The 19,506-nt window shown below is 30.2% G+C and overlaps 1 long non-coding RNA gene across 1 annotated transcript in view; it reads right to left on the reverse strand.

Moving 5' to 3' along the window:
- LOC124885631 overlaps positions 1-15,900 on the reverse strand; it is a 21,087-nt gene extending 5,187 nt beyond the window's left edge. Inside the window, exon 1 of the long non-coding RNA XR_007042952.1 lies at positions 15,499-15,900. This is a non-coding gene — a long non-coding RNA (uncharacterized LOC124885631). The remainder of the gene's footprint in view (positions 1-15,498) is intronic.
- Between the last annotated feature and the right edge of the window lie 3,606 nt (positions 15,901-19,506).

Below are 19,506 nucleotides of genomic sequence, written 5' to 3' on the forward strand. Positions count from 1 at the left end.
TATAGTAAAGCATGGAACAAGATGGCATAACATAAATACGACACCCACAAGTAATAGTAAACAGAGAAAAGTAAACAGATTCGTAATAAAGCATGAAACAAGGTATCATAACAAGAATGATACCCCCACCAAGAAATTCCCTACACTAGCGACCCAAACTGACCCTAGCCTTCTGCCCTAATTCGCGTCCTCCAGATCTTCCTATCTAGGGTCATGTCCTCAGTGAGTTGTAACTGCTCCATGTCCCGCCTAATCACCTCTCTCCAGTACTTCTTTGGCCTACCCCTACCCCGCCAAAAACCATCCAAAGCTAGCCTCTCACTCCTATGAACCGGGGCATCCACGCCCCTTCTCATCACGTGTCCGAGCCATCTCAATCGGATTTTTCGCATCTTATTCTCCGCTGGAGTCACACCAACCTTCTCCCTGATAGTCTCATTCCGAACTCTATCCCCCCTAGTCAACCCACATATCCAACGCAACATCCACATTTCCGCCACCTTCATTTTTTGAATGTGGGAGTTCATAACTGGCCAACACTTCGCTCCATACAACATGGCCGGACGTACTCCCACCCTGTAGAATTTACCTTTAAGCTTAGGCGGCACCTTCTTATCACATAACACCCCCGAAGCGAGCTTCCACTTCATCCATCCCACCCCAATACGGTGCGAGACATCCTCGTCAATCTCACCGTTACCCTGAATCACGGACCCGAGATACTTGAAACTATCCCTCTTACATACCACCTGTGATTTCAACTTTACTACCACCTCATTCTCCTGCCTCACGTCATTAAACTTGTATTCCAAATACTCTGTCTTACTCTTACTCAACCTGAACCCTTTACACTCAAGAGTTTGTCTCCACACCTCTAATTTATCATTCACATACCCCCGCGTCTCATCAATCAAAACTACATCATTTGCAAAAAGCATATACCAAGGCACCTCTCCTTGAATACGTCGCGTCAACACATCCATCACCAAAGCAAACAAAAAGGGACTAAGAGTAGATCCCTGATGCAATCCTATCAAAACAGTGAAATGCTCTGAGTCTCCTCCCGCCATCCTCACCTGAGTTTTAGCTCCATCATACATATCCTTAACTGCTCTGATATATGTCACCGGGACTCCACTCACCTCCAAGCATCTCCAAAGCACCTCTCTGGGGACTTTGTCGTATGCCTTCTTCAAGTCGATAAACACCATGTCCAGGTCCTTCTTTCTTTCCCTATATTGTTCCACCAGTCTCCGTACCAGGTGAATTGCCTCCGTCGTCGAGCGGCCAGGCATAAATCCAAACTGGTTCTCCGAAATAGACACTATCCGTCTCAGCCTCACCTCGACCATTCTCTCCCAAATCTTCATAGAGTGACTCAATAACTTAATACCCCTATAGTTATAAAAAATAAAAAAATAAAAATAAAATATGATTATAACCCAAGTAGTATTTCTAATAATAATAATAATTAAAAAAATCGTGATTATAACTCAAGTGATCAGGACTTTCAGCAACTAAAAATATCGTGATTTATTTAATTGATGCTACTTTTTAACTCAACTAATCCTAACTTTCAGCAAGTAAAATGATATTCTAGCTAGATGACAATTTTGAATTTACACAACCACCTCTATAATTTTAGAGTTTTAGTTTTATCTCAACTCTTAGTGCTTATCATTATTTAATTTAAATTAAAATTTAAAATAATTTTATCTCAACTCTTTATCATTATCTCTCTGTAATTCAAATAAAAAATTTGAATTAAAAGATTAAGTATTTGAATTTGAAATACATTATTTTTTTAAAAAAAAAAAATATTATCTTAAAAATAGAAACTCATAATTGAAGAGTTCTAACATACATTTATTATTTCAAAATTATCTCTTTTAACATTTAAATGTTAAAAAATATATTTTAATATAATTTATTCACTTATTAATGAAAGATGATGATGATGATTATAAGATGAGTGATTAGGTAATAATTAGTAACTCTAATATTTGTGAAATTAAATTAAAAAATAATTATCCATTTGAATTAAGAGTGGTTGTGTTAAATTTATTCATTAAAATTTAGATATCAATTTTTCAAAATTTATGTTCGACTCAGTCCAGAGTTAGATACATTTCACGTGAAAATTTATTTAAAGGATAGGGACACTTTTTATTGTTAAAAAAGAAAAAATTAAAATGGGATAAAATCAGAAAAGATCTTAAATAAAACTTCAATTTTTTAATTTGAAACTTAAAATAATAGAAGTGTTTGAAACAACTGCTCCATGTATGTAGAAGTCCTTTTGAAAGTAAAATCTTAAAGCACAATTTTATCAGTTAAGTAATAATTTTAAAAGCATTGGAATGTGCTAAATCCTTTAAATCTCTTTGAGATATTATCAATAACAACTACTCCATATATGTGTGACACTTTGAGCGCGCGCTCTCTCTGCTATGGACTTCTTCTTCTCCTTTCCTTTTTATTTTATTGTTCAATTAAAAATAATTATCCATTTGAATTAAGAGTAGTTGTGTTAAATTTACTCATTAAAATCTAGTTATAAATTTTTCAAAATTTATGTTTGACTCAGTCCAATGTTAAATACATTTCACGTGAAAATTTATTTAAAGGATAAGGACATTTTTTATTGTTAAAAAGGAAAAACTAAAATGGGATAAAATCAAAAAAGATCTTAAGTAAAACTTCAATTTTTTAATTTGAAACTTAAAATAATAGACGCGTTTGAAACAACTGCTCCATGTATGTAGAAATCCTTTTGAAAGTAAAATCTTAAAGCACAATTGTATCGGTTAAGTAATAATTTTAAAAATATTGGAAAGTGCTAAATCCTTTAAATCTCTTTGAGATGTCTATTCATGTATAATAGGATAAGCAAAAGTGACAAGTGTCAACACTATAAAAATTCAACTTAAAAAAATTAATTAAATTGAATATATAGAGAGAGAGAAAAAAAAATACACTAACCTGCACATCAACTACCCTATGTAAACTGATATTATAACTTCTCACATTCTCGACTCTCTGCATCATCGTTCATAACTTCCCTGACATTTCTCTTTCTATTCTCTTTCAACCAGTGTTTTTCTTATCTCTATGAATACAAACAGATTTCACTTTTTTTTTGTGGAAAATCTTTCAATTAGAAGATTACTTCAGTATTTATTTTTGAGTAGAACACTAGATATGTATTCTGTTTACAATTTTTCTTTCATGCCTTAAAATCTAGAATAAACTGAATAAATTTTTTAAATTGCTACCAACAAATAATACCCTCTTTGACTGCACATTTGATGGGTGTTTGCAAAAAGAGTACGAAATTTGTGAGAGAAAATGAGTAAGATGAAGGACGAGAAGATAAAGCATAAGAGAAATTTCCCTTCTTCATTACATTCAAATATATCTCAATGTATGTCTCATATTTTATTCACACTCAATTATGATTTAAGTCTCCAAAACTTAATGTTAATCCTTGAAAAGTATACTGAATTTATTTTTTGCAGTACTCTAATTCGGACACTATTGTTTATCTTAATTTGGAGTAAAGAGTGAAAAAAATATTAGAGGTATGAAGCTTTTTCACTCTTCTTAATGAGCACTTCTTATCATCTTAAGTGACAAAATGAAAGATACTTTATCATAATAAATTAGTGGTTCAAGAATTTACAGGTAACTAGCGATATGTTAGATTATTGAATATATTGTAACATTAAATTTTAGTGAAAATAATTCATTTCTATGTTTGAAACTGATAAGAACAAAAACATATGTCATTTAAATCATAACTTTCATGAATTTACTGCAGATGTAATATAATCTCTTTTCAATGCTTGCGTTTTACATCCTTTTGGTTATTGATGGTGGATGACTTTTATTTCTTTCTTATATAAACGATTGTTTTCAGTTTATTTATATGATCACGTAAATTCATTGTCAAAAACTGACTGTCAAAAACTAAAAAGCGAAGTAAGGAATGTTATGATGTTTTCATCTTCATATTTCAATATATTTTAATTGAGTTATATGTTTGTATTTTGATCACTAATGTGATTGAAGTATATTTTAAAAGTTTTAATTAAACTATTATTTTTAGACAATAATTTTCATCACGATTATTTTTTATGTAGTTTCGAATCATAATATGTTGTAATACCCGTACTTTTTTAGCTTGAAAATTTTTTCCAAGAATGTTAGAAGCTTTCTTTGAAAGATGAATTCACTTTTGTACACGTATTTTTAAGATTTTCACTTTTTGTCATGTGAGAAATTCAATAAGCTTTCCATCGATACCAGATTTACCCAAATCCGACACTCGGGCGAAGAGTTAGAGCCTTTTTATTGATACGGTGTATCACCTGAGCCTCCAGCGCGTCGCGAAGATAGCTCCAATGACAATTGTCAATTTCCAGTTTTGCTCTACGATAGTGACGTGTTGCGCCAAACTTTCAGGTCATATACAAGGCAATTTTCCATTTGTCACTTTCTAGTGACTTGGCGCGATAGTGGTGCATCGTGCCAAGGATGAAAATCGAGAAATTTTCTCAGAAATTAAATACTTGTCCTAGGGTTAAAAGGATCAATTTTCCACCCTATATAAGTCCTATAACACGAGATTTGGCCATAATTCAGCAACTTATACTCAATTACTCTCAAAAACTCTCAAGAACAAGTCCTAAGATTTTCATAGAAGGTTCAATTCCAAGGGAATTCACCATCAAATTTCAAGAATCTCTCCGTCAATCTTCGTAGAATCACAAGCTAAGGTATGCGTAGTGTTCATTCATAGACTCCTTTCGTCCATGAAGCCCAAGAATCTCTTTTCTAAGTTTAGGTTTATAGATTTCTTTATGAATTTCATGTTAGGTTTGGTTTGTGTATGTTGAGAATGATCAATTGAATTCAAATTCATGTTGGGTAATCAATTTTATGTGGAATTGATTTGTATAGATGTATATTCATGTGAACCTATGAATAAACCCTAGGATGATGAAATTAGAGATGAATCATGATGATTAATTATTGTACAATGATGTTTACATGTACCATGCCTACAATATGTTTGATTAAATGTCTAGATGAAGAAAAAGTGTCTAACTAGCATGATACCATGAAATCCCCATGTATGTACAAGTTATACCTATCATATGTTTTAATGAAATGCTACTATAAATGTATTATGGATTATGATATTAGTTATATGTTCAAGTAAGTTATGCTTGGTCAGTTTCCTTTCATCGAGTCCTGGGGGTACTCGTACCCGAAACATTAGTTGTGTGCCTAGAGCCATGTCATGTTTTCATGATACTCTCAGTCAAGCGATGATCCTTAGACTTCAGACAGTCCTATGACTCAGGAAATCTCTATGATCTCATAAACTCAGTCAGTTGTCAGATATCAGTAGTATTTCGTCAGTCAACGGAATTTAATAACTCAGCCTATGTTCAGTTTAGTAAATCATGTTCAGAGTCTATTCAGATGGGAGTAGGAATTAGCACCGAGTGAGCTCAAGGATGAGAACACACACTATCATATGAGGGTGTGATTCTTAGAAGTCATCCTTGCATTCTAGAACTATGTAGCCAGCATATGTTGAGACATCAACACTGTTCGATGAGGGTTGATGAGGTGGATAAGCACTGTCAGATAAGGGCTCCACAATTTTCTTTTAGGGACACTATCAGATGAGGGTCATCCACAGCTTGTCCTTACCAGTGGTGCGGTATTGACACCCTTTCCAATTGGGGTTACAGATTGGACCCCAACTCAGCCATAATGGCATATTAGGGGCATGTTGGTTAAATAACTACATCCCACAGTTCCAATTACAAAATCAGGACTGTCAGATACAGTTAATTCAGCTCAGTAGTATAGATTGAGGACTGTCAGATACAGTTGCTCCTTATCATTATAAATATACTCCAGGATCACCCATTAGACAGGACTGATCTCAGCTATGGTCAATCAGTAACGGTATCATCAGATTTAGAGATCACCCGCCAGATAGGAATGATCTCAGATTTAGTTACTCAGATACAGTATGGAACTCAGCTAGTTCTATCGGATTTAGGACTGTCAGATATAGTCACTCATATTATCAGTTATATCAGTTATCAGAACTCATGTTATCAGTATTCAGCTTCAGGACTGTTAGACACAGTCAACCAGATCAGTTCTTTATAATCAGAACTATCAAAAATAGTTATTCATGTATCATTAACATAGTATCAGTCCCTCAAATATCAGTAATTCCATGTTATTAGTAAACTCAGTAGTCAGAACTTAGCATTCAGTCCTATCACGATGTCAATTATAGTTACGTATGTATGCATGTATTCTCACGTTCATGTTAGTCAGTCAGTTAGTATTGTTCATGCATATGAACCTATTGCATTCAACCTACCTCACTTGCATACCAGTACATTCAAAGTACTGACGTATTTGCGCTATGGTGTCTTATACCATAGGTTTAGATGCACGATCTCCAGAGCATTAGTAATATCCCAGTTTAGCAGTTAGAGTCAGATGTGAGTCCTCATCCTTCGAGGACATGATGATTACATTACTATTTTAATTTATTTTAATAGATGGAGTGAGTTGGGGATATGTCCCATCAACTCCTTATTCAGTACAGTTTAGAGGCTTTCAGACTATAGCATGTCAGATAGTTATTTCAGATTTACTTTGACATTGTTTTATCAGATGTTTATCCAGTTTGAACCTTATGGCCTTTGAGTGCATGTTTTTGAATTTATACAGTATATTATGCAGTGATTAGGTACAGATACTAGTCATGGGTTAGCTTGTGGTCCTTGGGGGTCATGGGCATCGTGTGGTGTTCCGGGAACTAGATTTGGGGTGTTACATATATTTACCTCCCTTTAATATGGAAGAGTAATATTTTTAAGAGACTTCTTCAAAAATTATTGCAAGAATTTGCTCACAAGGCTTGAATGTAGTGATTGTTTGCTTAGTGACTTTATTAGTTGCTGACAAAATGGAGTCTAGAGATATTTTATCTAGACTGTTATCATTGATATTGTATTTTCATTCAAGTTGGAAACATCTAAATTATATGTTTTAACTTTTTAGTTGCAAGAGCTACATGTACCATGTACATTAATTACCATTTTAGTAAAGATCTTACTTTTGCCTTTAATATGATCAATGTAGTTAAAAATTCATTGCTTGGCTGCAAATTGTAAAAGAGAAAAGGGCTCTCTAATTTTATGGTACAATAAGAATTTATTCGGTCATCTATTTAACTTACAAATGATAGTTCTATTTGAAATCGAAGCAGGCTAAACGAATTTTGAATACTGTATTGTGATAAACAAATCTTTTAAATTGCTCGACTGTCATAATAAAAAAGCATGTTTCTGTGTTTTTTACCTTCTACTTAAAATATAATCTTATTATTATGCAAGTAAGAAGATTTGATCCATTATCAAATGAATCATTATGTATAACAATGTATAACCTGCATTTCAAGACATGACATTGGACATAGCTATGAAGTTTAGCTTATGAACATTGTAGATTTAAGTACTTAAGTTGTTTTAAGAATTATCATATATTATATAACATTTGGTCTATCTTAACTAGGAATATTGGATAACTTTTTTAATTGAGAGGTGCATCATTTTAGTACTTCTGAGACATGAACCTCTGATGTTAGTTTTTGTTTAACTCTCTTATTTTTTTCTAAGTCACGAGTCTATTAAAAAATAATTTTTGTACTTTATCTTTGAGGTAAAAATAAGGTTTGCGTATACTAACTTTTTTCAGACTCCACTTTGTGGGATTACACTGGTATGTTATTGCTGTTGTCTCTTATTTGTCCTTTGAAATCACTATTCATTTTTGTGACAATTATGTATATTCCCTATACCACTTTCAATTTTTTTTCTTTTTGACCTTTTTCAGGGAAGTACAATAATTGATAGTTCTATCCTATGTTGGTCGGCAAGTGTTTGTGTTAACAAGAAGTATTAGATGTTGTGTATAATTACTTTTCTTTTTCTCAAAAGTTATGTCAAATCATATTGGTATTGCATATTCTGAGTGTTGTATTTAAACATGAAAGAAAATCTCGATGGTGTCTAAATCTAATTCTATTACGTTTTCTTGGACAAGACTGATCTTTTATCAGCATAAAGGATCTTACCAAGTTGTTGTTGGTTTTTGGGTGCAAGCATATTGAAAAAAATTATTTTGTTTATAAACAAGGGATTAAAGAGCCAATAATATTCAAAAAAATTTTAATTATCGTTAAATATTTAATTATACAAAACTTGCAACTCGAGATTTTGTTCTTACAAATACTTCCTAATCTTCAGAATAGATACATACTTTTACAAAAATGAAAAAGTCTAAGTTTTAAGAGAGTTCAGCTTAACCAAATGATTACTTTGCCAATGCAAACGCACTTATTTAGACATGACTAACATTCATTTCAAAGTGTTATTGGATATATACATTGTAATTAATGAAAAGTAAGATGACAATCAAACTTTAGTTAATGCAATATAATTGTACGTGGTTATACAAATCAAATCATATAATTTGAAATGATTAATTTTTTTAACATCATCCGCACCGAAGGAAAAAACTCTTATGCCTGCAGAAACCTAGTTATCAATAACAACTACTTCATATATGTGTGACACTTTGAGTTCTCTCTCTGCTATGGACTTCTTCTTCTCCTTTCCTTTTCATTTTATTGTTCAATTATTTGTCTTCTTCGATATATATGGTTTCATTTTTTATTTATTTTCATGGTTTAAATATATCTTATTAATCAAATCAATTTGTGTCTTTTTGACTGACATATTTTTGATTAATTTTCTTGCAAGTGGCCGAGATGGCCTGATATAAAGAATTGTAAAAATATTATTGATATATGGTGGCACCAGATAAATAATCTTTTTTTTTTCCCTTCAACTTATTATTTTCAGTAGCATTGATATATTTACTATGACTAATTATCATATTTTTCTTCTTTGTATGTAGATTTTGAAAGAAACATGTCCATCAAAATCACAAAAGAGGGTATAAGAATTATTTGAATTTATCTCTGTAATCCGTTTATATCTATTTCTATGAATTAATTTGTAGATTTTTTTAACTTCTTAAACTTATCAATTAACAAAAAAATTTTAATTAAGTTAACAAAAGAAAATTATAATAAAAATTTTGAGTCTAAAATTTGAATTCAAACTCCTTTTTTTTTTTTAAGAAATAAGGTGGTTACAACTAGTTATCTTCAACCAAATCTTTTTTCCTACCAATCCGTCAATATTTTCATATAGATGTAAAACAAATAGTGTAAATCAATTCTTCTTAAATCATGGTAGAAACATTATCCTTTAAAAGGATTGTTGATATTCTTTCAAAAAAATATCTGACAAATATTTCTCACCAAAGAGAGGATAATACGTGTAAAAAAGTATTCACTACACCATTACTTGCACAAAAGGGGAAAAAAAAAAACGTTAATCACATCATTATCTATGCACAAAATAAAACACTTCAATATGTTTCAATGATTTTCAAAAGATTTTATACATATATTTAATTTTCAATATTTTAAAAATAATTTATACATAGAATTCATACACATATTACTTCAAATTTCACAATTTTCATGTATGAAAACTATATAAATCACTATGAAATATGAATTCTGCTAAAGACTTATAAAGTGGTTTCTTGTTTGTCATATGGTTCAATTGGAGGGGGGAGAGCGAGGTGGCTGAAGGAACAAGAGCCACGTAACCTCTGCTCATAGGTGTAATGAATAAATTGCCCTTGATTTTGAAATTATTGATATGAAGCTGACATGTTGATTAAGCATTTTTTTTTAATAAAGTAGTAATATGTTTTAGTGTATGAAATAAGTCTATAAATTTGTATCTTTGGGTTATGATATTTCAATTAGGTGATTTCGATTTGTATATTCATTCCATTACTCTTTTTTTTTTTGGGAGTCACAAATTTGTATAGAAAATAATGTATGAAATGAGTTTATAAAATGATAGTCATAGATTGTGATATTCAAATTAAATAATGTCAGTTTGTGTACTTATTTCATACATTATATTACTCTTTTTTTTTTTGGAGGGTGTGTTAATTGGTACGAAGGAAAATATTTTCTGAAAGATGTTTTCCAATTTTTTCATATTTGGTTGGCTTAAAAATTTTGAAAAATATTTTTCAAATCAACTTATTTTCTCAAATCTAAGGAAAATGACTTCTCTTCAAAAAGTAAGGAAAACATTTTTCAAAACTCTCTTTCAACCTCACTCTTAAGTTGAAATATTCATATAATTCTCAAAATCATTCACCCCTACTTCGATCCCCTCACCCCTACCCCCCACCCTACCCCCTACCACCCCAATCCAAAAAAAAAATTTAATTTTTTTTTTGTTTCATCCCTTACCCAAAACCCAAAACCCTTTCTTCTCCCTCCCCACCGACCCCCATTCCCCCATCAAAAAAATATTTATTTTATTTTTGAAAAAGTTTAAACTTTTTCTTACATCACCCTCCCCCCATCCCCCCGCTCAAGATAAAATAATTAAATTTATTTTTTAAAAATTTTTAAATTTTTCCTTACTACACCCTCACTCCCCTACCCTGATCCCCCTCCCCCTCCCCCCAAAAATAAAAAGTTACTTATAAACTAAAATTTAATAATTAAATTTAACGTATATATCTACTTGAAATACCTTTATGTCTAAGTTGTCAATTTATTTTTATAAAAAAAATTAACAAACAAACAAAAGAAAGAAAGGAAAGAAAAGAAAACAAGAGAAAATAAAACTAAAAAAATGTGCCAAAAATGGAAGAAGATAAACTATAAAAAGATAATTAAGACTAATAAATTATTAATTTTAAATTAAAAATAATTATAAAATAAAATTATTTATTAAAAATAGTTAATTATCACATTAGAGAGTTCTAACTGGACTCTTATCAAGTTTTGAATTGAAAATTTAAGTATTTGAATTTGAAGTTATTATCCTTTAAATAAAAAGATTTTCATTATCTTAAAAATAGAAACTTATAATTGGAAAGTTCTAATAGATATTTGCTACTTTAAACTTATCTATTTAAAATTTAAATGCTACAAATTATAGTTAAATATAATTTTATATTTCATAAGCTTATCTATATTAAATATAATGATAAATATAGTATTATTATTATTGTTATTATTATTATTATTATTATTATTATTAACTAAAATTTTGATAAATAATGAATTAAAGGAATATCAATATAAAAAAATTTAAGTAACTTAAATTTAAATTAGCATTGTATGGTTTGAAATAAGCAAGAACATAAATATCAAAATATACAAGATAAAATAATTAAATACAGTAGAAAAAAATTATAAAGATGGGGGAGTGGGGGTAGGGTGGGGTAGTATTTTGAACTTATTTTGAAAATATAATGTAGTAATTAGATTATACATATATTACTATCTATAAATTTTAAATTGAAAAGATGTGAATAATAGAATAAAAATTTAAAAATGAAAAAAGTCACAAGTAACAAAATTTATATATCTGTTTCATAATTAATGAAAAGGACACTTAATAACTATATTATGCCAAGTGATAAGCTATTAAAAATTAATATTAACAAGTTAATTATAAATTTAAAAAGTGAGCAACATAATAAATATAATATGAAATATAAAAGTTTTCAATATTTTATGATTCATTGTCACAATGTGTATAGCTTTTGCTATGGAATGGCGGGGGTGGGGGAAGGGGGTGGAGGATGATTTGGGGTTGGGGTTTATTTCAATAAGGAACAATATGATAATTAGATTCTATTTAAGGTAATATGATTTAACATGCTCGAACATCACAATCCAAAAAGTTAGCAATAATATTTTTATCCTAAAATGTAAGTAGATAAATACTCAACTTACATCTTTATTTATACATTTTATATTAATATGAAATTATAATTTAACATAAATATAATAGATAAACCTAAACAATGAAAAAATCATGGGCAATTAAATAAACATTAAGAAATAAATTAAATTTTTAAAAGTGCTTTTTCAACTATAATGAATAAAATCTTATATTTTAATGAGTTTATGATTTTACTATTTCCTTTAAAATTAATATTCAAGAAATATTACATGCATTATGAAATTTCTTTTAATTCTTACGTAAAGTCAATAATTTTTATTTGAATTTGAGTAAAAAAAATAAAATTAAATATGAAATAAAATAATATGTTGATAGATGTGAAAGTGTAGCTAATTTGAAACGGACACAAAATCTAACAAATTAGATTATTTTGGAATCATCTTCTAATCTTTATTTCATTTTTTATTATACATAACAAATTACTATTTTAATTTCTATATTTTGAGATAAGACATAAGAAAACTCAATAGCTTATGTGTGAAACACAATAATTTATAAATATACATAGTGTATGGGGGCGGGAGGTGTTGTAAATTTAAATTATGAATAGTATAATAAATAAAACTATGAAATATATATACTTTTTTTTACAATTAATGATTTTTTTTTATAGAATCTTAGTGGTAGAGGGATTGGGGTGGGGTGGAAGCGCTTTGTGTAGGTGGGTGGGGAGTGGGGGAGGGAAAGTTTTTTTTTTAAAAGAAAATTGAGGGGTGGGGCGGGGGCGGGGGATGGATATGGACGTGGAGGTGGGGGTAGGAGTGAAAAGTGGTGGGGGCGTATTTTTTTTTCCAAATTTTTTTTGAAAAATAATATGATAGTTGAATTTTTTTTTTGAAGATAATATATTTTAACATGTTCGAACAAGACATTTCAATATGAAATGATTAGGAATAATATTCTAATATTATTCGCGCATCGCGCGGGTACGTATACTAGTGAGTTTATAAAACGATAGTCATAGATTGTGATATTCAAATTAAATAATGTCAGTTTGTGTACTTATTTCATACATTATATTACTCTTTTTTTTTGGAGGGTGTGTTAATTGGTATGAAGGAAAATATTTTCTCAAAGATGTTTTCCAATTTTCTCATATTTGGTTGGCTTAAAAACTTTGAAAAATATTTTTCAAATCAACTTATTTCCTCAAATCTAAGAAAAATGACTTCTCTTCAAAAAGTAAGGAAAACATTTTTCAAAACTCTCTTTCAACCTCACTCTTAATTTGAAATATTCATATAATTCTCAAAATCATTCACCCCTACATAGATCCCCAATCCCCTACCCCTCCCCCCTCCCCCCTACTACCCCAATCCAAAAAAAAAAAAATTCAATTTTTTTTTTGCTTCATCCCCTACCCAAAACCCAAAACCCTATCTTCTCCCTCTCCAACCCCACCCTCCACCCCTTCCCCCGTCAAAAAAAAATTTTTTTTTTTTTTTTACCCCCCCCCCCCCCCCCCCCCCCCCCCCCCCCGCTCAAGAAAAAGTAATTAAATTTATTTTTTGAAAAAATTTAAATTTTTCCTTACTACACCCTCACTCCCCTACTCTGATCCACCTACCCCTCCCCCTCCCCCCAAAAATAAAAAGTTATTTCAATTTTTTTTCTTATCTCATCCCGTAATTCAAAACTCAAACCTCTACTTCCTCCGAAAAAATATTTAATATTTAAAAAAGAAATTCAAACTTTTTTTCCTTCGTTACTTGACCCCACCCCACCTCTACCAACCTCCCCCTTTAAAAAGAATTAATTTTTTCTTACCCTACTCTTAGACCTCATTTTTTGCACGTAATGGAGATCTGAATCTGTGCATTTTTTTTTTTATAAACTGCTTCTTAATGAATCTGAAAGCCTCTGAATCAGTCAGATATGAAAAAGAGTCTGAATGATGTTCAGACACTTTTTAAAACATAATTTATTCCCTCAAAGCTCTCTTTAAATATTTTAATTATCTTTAAATATTTTAATTATCACTTAAATAATATTCAAACTCTTTTTAAAACATAATTTATTCGCTCAAAACTCTCTTTAAATATTTTAATTATCACTCAAATAATAATTTTGATGTTTTAATTATCACTCAAATAATAATTTTGATGTTTAAGTTTTATCCAATATTTTTTTCATATAATATAATATTTTATTACTTTTAAAATTTGAATTACATATTTATTACGAATTAAAATATTACGTACATTCAGATGTTAAAAAACAAACAGTTTTATTCATTCAGTATTCAGATCTAAAAATAACATCGTAACCATTCAGATGTCTTAATCACCCTTACTCCCCTGCCCTGAGCCCCCCCCCCCACTAACCCTCCCCCCCCCCCCCCCCCCCCCCCCAAAAAAAAAAAAATTAATTTTTTTAAAGAAAAATTAAAACTTTTTTCTTATTCCACCCTTCTTATCCTATTCGTTCTCATTGTTTTTGTTAAATATATACAAATACTTTTAGAAAATATTTACTTACCCAATTTGCATAACGAACACAAGAATGTGTGTAATAAATAACTTATTTTTCCAAAAAATATTTTTTCTCCTTCATATCGAACGCACCCTAAAAAAAGTATTTTTCAGGTAAAAAATTATTTTTCAAAAATATATTTTTATTCTTTAGATAAACTCTAAAATTTATTTTGTGAAAAATATTTTTTCATTCACCAACCAAATGCTAGAAAATATTTTTTGAAAAATATTTTTCATCCACCAACCAAACATAAGAAAACAAGTATGTGAGAATTATCATCAAAGGTCAAAATAATTACGTGATCTCAATATTTATAGAAATATTTTCTTAATGGAGTCCTATTTTAAGATTATTTTTCTAATTGAGCAGTATAAAGGAAAATATTAATTGATTCTCCTTGGCAAAATGGTTCGATGGACCCTTGTACTATGTATGTTTTGTAATGTGGATACTCCTACTTATATGTTTGTCATATGACCCTTGAACCCACTAAAAACCAACATTTTAAACTCTATTTTGGTGTGTGTAAGACACTCGCCCCACGTCAGCTTTCACGTCAACTGTCACGTCTGTCATGTCATCTTTCCCTTCATTTTTAAGTATTACATTAAATTTCAAGTCATTTTTAAAATGCTACATAAGAAATTAAATATTAAAATAAATTTAATTAAATAATTTTTTTTATAAATTTTAAAAATTCTAATACACAAACACAATTAATTTTTAATTTAAATTAATTTAAAGTTTCAACTATAAATTTTAATGCGCAAACATAATAAATTTATAAGTAATTAAACTATAATTTATTTCAAATAATTAAAATTTTTCTCCAATAAATTTAAAGTTTTAACTGTAAACTCACACACACAAACATAATGAATTTTTAATTTTTATTTAAAAATCTTTAATAATTTGTAAAAGTTATAAAATTAATCCTAACTAAATAAAATGTTAATAATTAGTACGTTGTATCCTACTAACGATAGCCATGGCCATCAACTTCAACAACATATACATCAATAATACTAATAATCAGATGAAAATGGGTGGTCAGTACCTTATGTTCCTATTTTTCAGTTTAGCTGCTTTCCTCTTCAGCATCCTCCAAGCTAGATCAATTACTCCAACTTCAACAAAACCACAAATTTTCCTTGAAACCAATCGAAGTGGTGGTTGCTGAAATTTGAGAAAGAAATTGATTTTTTATTTTTCAATTGTGGGGAAAATTAATTTCTTTTTTCAATTTCAACTGTGTCAGAGAGAGCTGAGGAGGTGGCGCATGATGGTGGTGGCAGGTGAACAGAGAAATTGATGGAGAAATTGTTGTTTTGGCTAATGTAGGTAGACAGCGTGGCGGCTGGAGTGAGGTGGCGCTGAAATTTGTGTATGCTGGACGAAGGCTGGGGTGGGTTGAGAGGTGCTGGATAGGGGTTAGGGTGGGGTGGGGGTGTTGAACGGGGGTTGGGGTGGGGTGAAAGGTGCTGAATGGGGCTAAGGTAGGGTGGGGTGCTGGACGGGGCTAGGGTGGGGTGGGGGGTGCTAGACGGGGGTTGGGGTGGGGGTACTGGACCGGACTAGGGTGGGGTGGCCTTTTTTATTTTTTATTTTTAAATTTTTTATTTTTTAAATTTTTAAAAATATTTTGAGATTTAAAATGTTGGAAAAAGGTTGACTATCTTTTTTTATTTTTTATTTTTTTTAATTTTAATATTATTTTAATATAAATATATTGCTTCTCTCGCCCATACACGCGTGTAGTCACGCTCCAAATCCTACTCAACAATTTTAATGTCACATAGATCCGGTCAACGGTCAAAGAGTTAAAAATATTATTTTTTAGTGAGTTCAAGAATCTATCGAACCATTTTGTCATTCTTCTTCCATATAGTTTAGAAGATCCATATTTTAGGATGCACAACCTATTATAGGAGAAGTCAAAGTTGGGATAGATTTATGTATTACCAATCAACCTTTTCTTTTCTTAATTTTATTGTAGTTAAAATAAAAAATTCCCATTCGAAGTTTAGAGTGTATTATTCAAATAAAACTTCGTTATCTTATGGAAAAATTTCAAAATTTATCTAGCTAAGATCAGCTTTTACCATTTTCAAGATTGAGCACTTTTCATGTAATGTAAATAGAATATTTAATCTATTTCTTAGTTTTTATTAAGTATCTATTTACTGAAGTAGGCCAGTAGGTACCCGCGCAAAACGCGTACATTAAACTAGTATAGCTAAATATATGAAAGTAGATAACTATGATTAGAACTTTGATTTAACTAATTAAATCTTAATCACTAGTTTTAAACTATGATATGTGTCTTCAATCCAAGCAAGAATTTAGAAAAATTGGAGAGAAGAAAAATGGAGAGGAGTCAGATTCAATTAATTTATATAGTATATTTAGGTTTTTTTCCCTATATATCTTCTATTGATAAGCAACGAGGCCTAAAGAGATTGAGGATTTTAAAAAATCTCAAGCGGTAGTGTAGCACTTCATAATTACTTGTACATGTATTCCTAAATTGACGTCGATAAACTTGTTTGAACTTGAAAGATTTGAAATGTATTTGATCTTAAAAGACTAAGTTCACAAGTAAAGTCAAATGTGGAAATATCATCAATTGTGCACAATAGCAAGTGACTGTTCATAGTATGACTTTGAATCAGCATATCTCATAATATATAGAGAGTTAGAAGTTACGACTTTGAATATATATCGCTCCGTAACTTGGAGTTCTAGATTAAGAGCTATGTGAGTATGAAGAAGACACAGTTGGTATGGTTCACATTTATGGCCAAGTCACGTGTATACGACTAAGTTGTGCCGACTAGATTAATCGGGGTTGAAGAAAATCGGACTATATTTGATTCTAACGTCTAAGGTGTTCAAATGTGCAAAAGTGAAAGTAGTAGTTTGACAGAGTAAGATATAGAAAGCAAAAGGAATGCAAAACAAAGACCTACTAGCTTAAACATCCGGCTTGCGTAGGCAGCTGAGCTACTTCTATCTGTGTTCCATATTAATGAGTTTTGAATCCAAAGAACAATTTTTTTTAATCAAAAAATTTTAAGGGGCAATAAAAAATCGAAAAATTTCAAAGAGGCAAAAGCATGAGCTACCTCACATCTTACCTTAATCATATAACGAACATCAGTTAAATGGAAAAAGATAAAGCGAGTGGCCTGCCACGCCTCACAAGGCAAGCACATCCTTTCGCCTAACCTTTTCCCATTGCTGCGAGTGGCCTGCCACGCCTCACAAGGCAAGCACACCCTTTCGCCTAACCTTTTCCCATTGCTGCTTTCCCTTCCTTTCGCTAAGGGATCGTTTGGTAGAGTGTATAAGAACAATATAAAATATAGTGTATTAGTAATGCTTGCATTAGTAATACTTGTATTAGTTATGCATGCATTATTTCTTATATATTATTTGGTTTGATATATAAGAAATAATACATCTTACATAATTTCTAGGTAAAAGATTCAAATATGCCACTGAACTATCAGAAATAACTCATTTATGTCATCCGTTAAAAGTTGGGCTCATTCATGCCATCTCCGTTACAAAACTGGCTCATCCATGCCATTACTTTTAACAGCCGGTTTTTAGAAAACAGCTTTGCCACGTGGCAGCATATTAGAGGTCCACGTTATTTTTAATTTTTTTTTATGCATTAAAAAGAATTCACCCAACTTTTTGATCCATTAAAAATTAGTTTGATCTATGCTTGTAAAATTTGAGATTATTTGTATATTGCCCCATATCAATAGTTTGTTTTTTCCTTTTCTGGCTTTCACGTGTGACTCTGTTCACAATACGGATCAATAATATGATCATCTCCCTTTGAACTAAGTTTTACTTGATTAATTACTGTTACTTTTGAGATTATTTGTGTATCGCCTCATATCATCCGAGTATTTATAGTTACCAAGCTCATCGATTTTTTTCTGGGGTTGTATGTGGCTTAAAATTGTGGTCAAATATAGTAAATTGATCAATAGACAAGCAAAGACAATAAGACAACACGTCTCATGCCGTCACTTTATCATCCTCATACCCCTCCTGCAAAAATTTCAGTACAGTAGCATTGATATCAATTATTGTGCTAATTAATTACCATAAAATACTTTTAATATTGTATGATATCATTCGCTTTGAACCAAATTGACATTTTTTTTCAAGAGACCTTAAATATCCGACATTTTATAAATAATTTTATTTCTTTTTTACTTTTCACGTGGGACATTGTTCTCTCAAACACTCATTATACTGCTCCCTTTCATCTTTTTTAATATGTCGTTTAATGTTTTGACACAATCATATACTAAGATAATTATTTGACAATCAACATTAATCATTGGAGGTAGAATATTTGTCTAAATTACAATTATGTTTTTCTTAAATTACACTTTGATTTAATGATATAGTTACATAAAAATTGGTGAGACGTCATAGTTTTATATCCTTACATAATTAATTTTAAGTGGTCCAATCCTAATTAGAAATTGAATAAAAACAATATATAAGCAATGCATGCAAGTTACAACTCACAAGTATTATGTATGTATAGTCTTTATCATTTCATTATATACTTAATTCAATGAATTGATTAATTCCAAAATTTTATTGTTCTTTTCTCTTTAATGAAATAAAATATCTAAGAAGAAAGAATAAAATTAAAGATGACATGGAATTTGTATAATATAGTCTAAGTTCAGTTGGCATATATAAAAACAAAAGTAAATCCAATATATTTTTAATAAGTTAGATAACATGGGAGTATATCTTTGTACGGAAGTATAAAATAAATTAATTTATATTATATATATATATATATATATATATATATATATATATATATATATATTTATATATATTTTTATTTTATTTTAAAATCTTTTAATGAAAATTTTGACTCTACTATTAACCTAATCGTCATAAATCAAACTAATTTTTAATGGATCAAAAAGTTGGGTGGATTCTTTTTAATGGATAAAAAAAAATTATTTTTTTTTAAAATGACGTGGACCTCTAATATGTTGCCACGTGGCAAAGTTGT

The sequence above is a fragment of the Capsicum annuum genome, chromosome 7 (assembly GCF_002878395.1).
Source record: "Capsicum annuum cultivar UCD-10X-F1 chromosome 7, UCD10Xv1.1, whole genome shotgun sequence".
Taxonomy (NCBI): domain Eukaryota; kingdom Viridiplantae; phylum Streptophyta; class Magnoliopsida; order Solanales; family Solanaceae; genus Capsicum; species Capsicum annuum.